This window comes from Hylobates moloch, unplaced genomic scaffold, assembly GCF_009828535.3.
Source record: "Hylobates moloch isolate HMO894 unplaced genomic scaffold, HMol_V3 SCAFFOLD_2, whole genome shotgun sequence".
Taxonomy (NCBI): domain Eukaryota; kingdom Metazoa; phylum Chordata; class Mammalia; order Primates; family Hylobatidae; genus Hylobates; species Hylobates moloch.
Genome location: NW_026652277.1, coordinates 11,067,679 through 11,076,680, shown reverse-complemented (window position 1 = coordinate 11,076,680; position 9,002 = coordinate 11,067,679).

The following is a 9,002-nucleotide window of genomic DNA, read 5'->3' as shown; positions in this document are numbered from 1 at the left end:
TCCTTCACTTATGAAGCTTAGTTTGGCGGGATAGGAAATTCTGGGTTGAAAATTCTTTTCTTTAAGAATGTTGAATATCGGCCCCCACTCTCTTCTGGCTTGTAGAGTTTCTGCTGAGAGATCAGCTGTTAGTCTGATGGGCTTCCCTTTGTGGGTAACCCGACCTTTCTCTCTGGCTGCCCTTAACATTTTTTCCTTCATTTCAACTTTGGTGAATCTGACAATTATGTGTCTTGGAGTTGCCCTTCTCGAGGAGTATCTTTGAGGCGTTCTCTGTATTTCCTGAATCTGAATGCTGGCCTGCCTTGCTAGATTGGGGAAGTTCTCCTGGATAATATCTTGCAGAGTGTTTTCCAACTTGGTTCCATTCTCCCCATCATTTTCAGGTACACCAATCAGACGTAGGTTTGGTCTTTTCACATAGTCCCAAATTTCTTGGAGGCTTTGTTCATTTCTTTTTATTCTTTTTTCTCTAAACTTCCCTTCTCTCTTCATTTCATTCATTTCATCTTCCATCAGCGATACCCTTTCTTCCAGTTGATCGCATCTGCTACTGAGGCTTCTGCAATCTTCACGTAGTTCTCGAAACTTGGCTTTCAGCTCCATCAGCTCCTTTAAGCCCTTCTCTCCATTGGTTATTCTAGTTATCCATCCTTCTAATTTTTTTTCAAAGTTTTTAACTTCTTTGCTATTGTTTTGAATTTCCTCTCGTAGCTCAGAGTAGTTTGATCGTCTGAAGCCGTCTTCTCTCAACTCATCAAAGTCATCCTCCATCCAGCTTTGTTCCGTTGCTGGTGAGGAACTGCGTTCCTTTGGAGGAGGAGAGGTGCTCTGTTTTTTAGAGTTTCCAGTTTTTCTGCTCTGTTTTTTCCCCATCTTTGTGGTTTTATCTACTTTTTGTCTTTGATGATGGTGATGTACAGATGGGTTTTTGGTGTTGATGTCCTTTCTGTTTGTTAGTTTTCCTTCTACCAGACAGGACCCTCAGCTGCAGGTCTGTTGGAGTTTACTAGAGGTCCACTCCAGACCCTGTTTGGCTGGGTGTCAGCAGCGGTGGCTGCAGAACAGTGGATTTTCGTGAGACCACAAATTCAGCTGTCTGATAGTTCCTCTGAAAGTTTTGTCTCAGAGGAGTACCCGGTTGAATGAGGTGTCAGTCTGACCCTACTGGGGGGGTGCCTCCCAGTTAGGCTGCTCAGAGGTGAGGGACCCACTTTAGGAGGCAGTCTGTCTGTTCTCAGATCTCCAGCTGCGTGCTGGGAGAACCACTACTCTCTTCAAAGCTGTCAGTCAGACAGGGACATTTAAGTCTGTGGAGGTTCTTGCTGAGTTTTTGTTTGTCTGTGCCCTGCCCCCAGAGGTGGAGCCTACAGAGGCAGGCAGGCCTCCTTGAGCTGTGGTGGGCTCCACCCAGTTCGAGCTTCCTGGCTGCTTTGTTTACCTAAGCAAGCCTGGGCAATGGCGGGCGCCCCTCCCCCAGCCTCACTGCCGCCTTGCAGCTTGATCTCAGACTGCTGTGCTAGCAATCAGCGAGACTCCGTGGGCATAGGACCCTCCGAGCCAAGTGCGGGACACAATCTCCTAGTGTGCCGTTTTCCAGGCCCATTGGAAAAGCGCAGTATTAGGATGGGACTGACCCGATATTCCAGGTGCCGTCTGTTTCCCCTTTCTTTGACTAGGAAAGGGAACTCCCTGACCCCTTGCGCTTCCCGAGTGAGGCAATGCCTCGCCCTGCTTCGGCTCGCGCACAGTGAGCTTCACCGACTGTCCTGCACCCACTGTTAGGCACTCCCTAGTGAGATGAAACCAGTACCTCAAGCAGAAATGCAGAAATCACCCGTCTTCTGTGTCGCTGGGGCTGGGAGCTGGAGACCGGAGCTGTTCCTATTCGGCCATCTTGGCTCCACCCCCAGCAGGATCACTAATCTTATTCTTGAGGGCTCTACCTTTGTGACCTAATCTCCTCCAAAAGGCCCCACCTCCTAATGCTATCATCTTGGGGGTTAGAATTTCAACATATGAGTTTTGGAGGACACAGACATTGAGACTATAGAGATGTTGTGTCTTTTTTTTTTTTTTTTTTTTTGATGGGACAACTTGGATCACGTATGCAGATATTGTCTGCAGGTATAGATGGTAGGTCCCTGGAGGTCCAGCTCTCACTGTCCTAGCTGCTTCCTTGTTGTGGAAGTTGCTTTCTTCATGACTTCAGTTACATTTTGCAGCAAGATAATTTTGGAGAGTATACCAGGAAGCAGCAGTTCTCAAAGCTGGATATTCTCTGGGTGCTTTGTTTCAACAGTTTGAGAGTATCTTTTGATTAGATATGCCTTCAACTTTTTCCAGGCTAAAATGACCGTATCACTGCTCTCTGGAGTGGAATTTTGGAGCTTCTGTTTTATATGAGTTTCCAAATTATTTTCTATGGATAGTTGGCTTTTTTTCTTTAATTCCTGTTAAATTTTCTTGAGATAACGATAGGTTTACATGCAGTTTCAAGAAATAATATGAAGAGTATACCCTTTAACCAGTTCCCCCAATGGTAACATCTTGCAAAACAATGGTACAGGGTCATACCCAGGATGTTGACATTGACAAAGTCAAGGAAGTTACAGAATGGCTCTGTTACCATAGGGATCCCTGTGTTGGCTTTTCATAACCACCGTCTGGGTGCTTCTACCCCTCCTTAACTACCAGCAACCACTAATCTGTTCTTCATTTCTGTAATGTCATTTCAACAGTGTGGTATAAATGGAATCATGCTGTATATAACCTTTTGTGATTGGCTTTTCTCACTCTGCGTAATTCCGTCTAGATCCATTAAATGGCTGAGCATGTCAGTAGTTCACTCAATTTCATTGGTGAGTAAGAGTGATCTCTTTCAAGTTAACATCGGATTCCATTGCTCCATGGCTTCTGTCTTTCCAGTAGCCCATGGAATGATAGCCAAGCTCCTTGCAAGGGGACTTTGACCCCTGCCTGGCTCTCCAGCCTCAATGCCATCCACTTGCTGCTGGTTTGCTTTGCTCCAGTCACCTGGGTTTCTTGCCAGTATATAAATTCTCAGTGTTTTTCTGCTTATCCTTCCTCCCCTACCCTGGTCTTTGACTTTACAGTTTCCTCTGCCTGGAATAGAAATAAGAGCAAACATTGACAGGGTCCTCATTGTGTGCCAGGCATTGCTGTCACTTATTCAGGCCAACTATTTCATCCTCCAGTGCCCCTATGAGGCAGATGCCATTATTATGCTGCTATAGACATGGCAGAGAGGTTCTGTCATTTGCCCAGGGTCACACACAGGTTACAGAGCAGAGCAGGATTTGGTTCCAAGTAGCCTAGCCCTGCAGCTTTGCTCTGCAGCCCCAGGGTGTATAGGGGCCTTAGCTCCTGCCCCCATGCCTGCATCCCCACCCCTTTCCTGTCATTCAAGCATCTCCACAGAAAGCTTTCTCTAACCATCAGCCCTAAGCAAGTACGATCTCTCTTGCTGTCATATTTTATTTTCTTTCCTCTGTTTTTATAAATTTACAACATATTTGTGGGTCCATACATATATTATGTGGTATTGGTTTTTTGTTTAAACAGGTTTTTAAACTTTAAGCAAAGGACAACATACTGTATGTATCACTGTGCCACTTGGTTCTTGGCTCAATATTGTTCTTGAAATTTGTGTATGTTGAAGAGGTGGCTCTTATTTGTTTGTTTTATTTAGAGCAAGGTCTTGCTCTATCCCCCAGGCTAGAGTGCAGTAGTGCTATCATAGCTTACTGCAGCTTTGATTTCTTGGGCTCAAGTGATCCTCTTGTCTTAGCTACAGGCATGCGCCACCATTCTTGGCTAATTTTTATTTTTATTTTCTTTTGTAGGGACAGGGTCTCGCTATGTTGCCCAGGTTGGTCTTGAACTCCCAGCCTTGAGCGATCCTCCCACCTCAGCCTTCCAAAGCACTGGGATTACAGGCGTTAGCCACCACACCTGGCCTACAATGAACAATCTTGTTTCCAGTTTTTTACTATTATGAACAGCAGTGCAGTGAACAATCTTAGACATGTTTTTTTTTGTTGTTGTTGTTGAAGAAATTGGCATTAAAAAGTATCTTTCTTTCTTTCTTTCTTTTTTTGAGACAGTCTCTCTCTGTCACCCAGGCTGGAGTGCAGTGGCAGAATCTCTGCTCACTGCAACCTCTTCCTCCTGGATTCAAGCGATTCTTGTGCCTCAGACTCCTGAGTAGCTGGGACTACAGGTGCCTGCCACCATACCTGGCTAATTTTGGTATTTTTAGTAGAGATGGGGTTTCACCATGTTGGCCAGGCTGGTCTCAAACTCCTGGCCTCAAGTGATCTGCCTGCTTTGGCCTCCCAAGGTGCTGGGATTACAGGCATGAGCCACCGCACCTGGCCTAAAAAGTATCTTTAAATTATGGAAATTATATAAAAAATATAAGTCAGAGAATATTCAACTTTACTAAGCAGTGCCAAGTTTCTATCCAAGGAATATCTTACCAGTTTATTCTTCCATCAGAAGTTTAAGACTTTCTTTTTCTCCACATTAAATAATCAGATTTTTGTTTTGAAAAGATTACTCTAGTTGCAAAGTAATCTTTTCAAAACGATTATGCCTACATCTCAATTTCAGCCCAGTGAGCCCTATTTTAGACTTTTGACCTCCAAAATTGTATCATCATAAATTTGTGTGTTGTTAAGCTTCTAAGTTGAGGGTAATTTGTTACAGCAGCAATAGGAAGCTAATACAAGCCTGTATTCATCTGTTCTCATGGGGAGGAATGAGGGGGAACGTAGGAAGGGCCCAGGCAAATGGAGAGTTAAGAGCTGGGCCAGGCAAGTTTCTTCTGCTGAAAACTTGCAATGGAGAACTGTCCCTGCAGCATGATACCGCCTTTTGATGTTTTCCATTATATTGGCATTGGGCGGACAAGAATAGATTTATCTGCTTGTCAAGTGTTATCAATCAAATATCAAATTGTGTGGGAAGCCGAACAGCTACTCTTTGTAGAAAATTATTATTTATTTTTTATTTAACAGAACTCGAGGCTGAGAGGGTGCCCCACAGTGGCCTTCTGTGGCGCTAGTGTTTTCCTTGCTTTGGCTAAGCCTGGGCTGTTTATTATGCAAGTGCTGTGTTGCAAATGTGGAACAAATGAAGCCGAGATATCAAATTAATACTGTGATCTGTTTTTCTGTTTTGTTGCCATAACAATCTGTGGCTCTTGAAGCAAAGAGAAAATTAGAATTGTATTAAAGGTGTTTACACCATGTACGCCCCATCCTGCATGATTATTTATTGCTATAAGAAGTGTATTTCACATTTGCTTAAGGAGAGTGAACTGCTTTTTCCCTCATGACTTTTCTAATAATCCTTCCAACCTGGCCTTGCTTTTGACCTTGGCTTTTTCTCATTGTTCTGAGCAGGACAGAAGAAAGAGGTTCAGTCGGATGCCTTTTGACTTCATGACTCCTATTAATATATACCCCTTCCCTTCTCCCCAGTCCTTGGAGCTCTTTAAAGTCAAGAGTCTTGGATAGAAACAAAACACGACTTGGTGTAAGTTTTCCCTTTTTCTTTGTCCCTTTCCTGACCTCTAAACCTGATTAGGAGGCGTATCATCCTTTGGGAGAGATGGAAAAAAAGCTGAGGGGTAAAAGAAAGGACAGTTAGAATAAGAGAAAGGATAATTGGAGTAAAAGAAAGGATAATTGGAGTAATGGAGCCCCAGAAGAAGTGCAGTGGAAATTCATATGGCCAAAGGAGAAACAGGGTGCCGGTCCTCTAAAATCCCCCTCGCCTTACCCTACTGCCAATGTCAAGCACTTAACTGCTCAGAGACTTCTTTGAGGCCTTTTCTGCCCCAAGCATCCCAGTCTGAGCCACAGGGTGGCTGCAATGATGGGGCTGATGTGGTGTGAGCCCCGTGACTAAGTAGATCCATTTCCTCAGTGCTCTAAGGTCTTTGAAAGCAGCTGTTGCTCCGGCTCCTTTTGTCAGCCTGCAATTCCTAGAACAGTTCTAGGCACATATGAGAAGCCAAATAAGTACTTCATCCACTGGTTGTTCGGGCCGTTATGATGACATACCTAAAGAACGTCCTGGTAGTGAGGGAAGATAGGCTTAAAAAGGCACAACTCTGGGTGAATGTGGCCAATTTTTGAGTATCTATGGCTCCAGAGAGAATAGAATGAAGGCTGGGCATGGTGGCTCACACCTGTTATCCCAGCACTCTGGGAGGCCAAGGTGGGCAGATCACTTGAGTCCAGGAGTTCGAGACCAGCCTGGCCAACGTGGTGAAATCCCATCTCTACTAAAAGTACAAAAAATTAGCCAGGCGTGGTGGCATGCACTTGTAGTCCCAGCTACTCAGGAGGCTGAGGCAGGAGACTTGCTTGAACCTGGGAGGTGGAGGTTGCAGTGAGCCGAGATTATGCCACTGTACTCCAGCCTGGGTGACAGAGCAAGACTCTGTTGCAAAAAAAAAAAAAAAAAAAAAAAAGAAACGGAATATTTGGAATCCTTCTTAGAAGAGCCTTCAGGGGATTTGTTTCTATTTTCTTCTTCTTCATCAGGAAAGAACATGGGCGGTGGGGGGGAGGTGTGGGGACCTGTGACCCTCTATGCAAAGAGATCAGAGCCATAGAGGCCCTAGGGGAGAACAGATTCCACACTGTCTTGCTGTTATCCTTTACTGCCCAGGGGACCTGCAGCCAGGTCTAAAGCCCAGAGCCAGATTAAGGCCCTTTTGTATATGAGCCTCTTTGTCAGCAGGAGAAACTCAAACCTGGGATTGTCCCTGGTCATTCCAGTGCTACTGGATGAAAGAGCCCATGGGGACTGAGAAAAATTCAGCCTTTCTCTCAACACCAAATTAATTTACTTTCTCAAATTCTTGTACACAGGCACACACACACACACACACACACACACACACACACACACACACGAAAGGATAAAGAGTACAAAAATGAGCTTGGAGGTCCAGGTTAGTGGGTGAGTGTCACAGTGTTACCAAAGGGGGTAGCTACGTGTGAGTATGGCAACTTCCATCCTGAGGGAGGAGCATGAAATGGAAGGAATATTAATCAGGAAACTGGAAGGAGGATGCTGGGTAAAGGATGGGTGGGGCAGGAAGATATAAGACAGTTGGGCAAGGTTGGCTCTGAGCATATCAGGAAAAAGGCAAATTATGTCTTTCAGGTCTCCCACTTCTCGCTGCAGAGAATATCCTCATAGTGAGGGAAGATGGGCTTTAAAAGGCATTTTCTAGGAAGTTCTGGGCATATCAGGGGAAAGGCAAATCATACACATTTGCTTTTGCACATTTTCTTTCTAGAAAATGCCTTTCAGAACTTTCAAGAAAATGGGCAGTAACTTCCTGGTCATTAGCACAGAAAAGGGCGGTAACTTCCAGATCATTGCCATGGCATTTGTAAACTGTCATGGTGCTGGTCGGAGTGCCTTATGCTAATGAGCAATGAAGGCAGCTAGGGATGCTTTCCTGCCATCTGCTGGTTCCCACCAAAGTGAAGAACCCCACTTTTCTGTGCAGAGGCACATTCCTAGGGCAGAGGTGCCTCTGGACTAAGGATGTGGCAGCAAAAGACAAACACGAGGAAAGCTTTGGTCTTCCCCAAACACTGATGTTTTGCTTTTATGAGTAACCTGATGACATGTTCCATCTTAATCACTTTCACTGGTGGACATTTCTGAGAAAGGTGAGTAACTTTAGTTAATTATTTTTCTCAATGGATCTAAATTGCTTATAAAGTGGCACATGTCCTACTTCAGTGCAATCATCTGTTCTGATTCCAAAGTTTACATTATAGTGTGTTTATTTCCACGCCAGCCCTTTCCTGAGGTGTAGAGATGTGAAGTAACCCGTCTAAGTTCACACTAAGAGTACGTTCACACCAACCAGAGTGACAGCAGAGCATTTTGCCATTCTGCTTTTTTCAGCAAGCATCAGTGTGTGTGTGAGGAGGGACCTTGGGGGCTTCACTGCACTTCAGTTGAATCCCCTTGTATCCACTTGGTCTGACTGTCTGTGACTGAAACACAGTCATGAGAGCAGGCTGAGGTTGTTGTCACTCTGAGGAAGGAGAACTGCAGGACTTATTTCCTGATCCTTAAAGGATGAAGTGAAAAAACTGGCAGGAACAGGCAGATGGTAGGAAAGGGATCCCTAGCTGCCGTCACTGCTCATTAGCATAAGGCAGTCCCAACAGCACCATGACAGTTTACAAATGCCATGGCAACGATCCAAAAGTGAATGCCCCTTTCCTTGGCAAGGACCTGGAAGTTACTGCCCATTTCCTAGAAAGCTCTGAATAACCTGTCCCTCAGTTTGCATTAACCTGGCCTTTAATTTGCATGTAATTGAAAGTGGGCATAAGTGGATATAAATGCAGTTGCCAGCAGCCCACAGGTGTGGCTCTGGGGGGCACTGCCCAGGAGTTAGCTCTCCTCTGCAAGCAGCAGTGCCCTTCAATAAAAGCTTGTTATCTAATAGTGCAGGCTGGCCCTTGAATTCTTTCCTGCATAAAGCCAAGAACCCTCCTGGGTTAAGCCCCAATTTGGGGGCTCACCTGCCTGCATCATCCTGGTAACCACAGAGGGAAGAAGCCAGACGTGAGACACAGCAATGGCAACAGACAGCAAGATGACAAAACGGTGACCAGTGGGACGGTGCAAGGTGCCAGTCCGTGATTGTTAAGATGGTGAGATGGCAACAGGCAGCAGTTGGTGGTTGGTGATGTGGCGATCAAAGCTGCAGAGAGCTGTTGACACTGCAGAGCGCTAGAACACTAGCCACACGCCTTTTGAAAGCCATGGTCTTTCCTGCAGGTGGTGGCAGCAGAACTGAGTGGACGGGTGAGTGGCCACAGCGCTGCCTTGTGTGAGACCCACTACCCCAGCTGACTGGGCACTGGACCGCATGCTGGTCACATCACAGCAGCCAAGTCCACCCAAGCTGGGGAAGAGACCTTCACCTG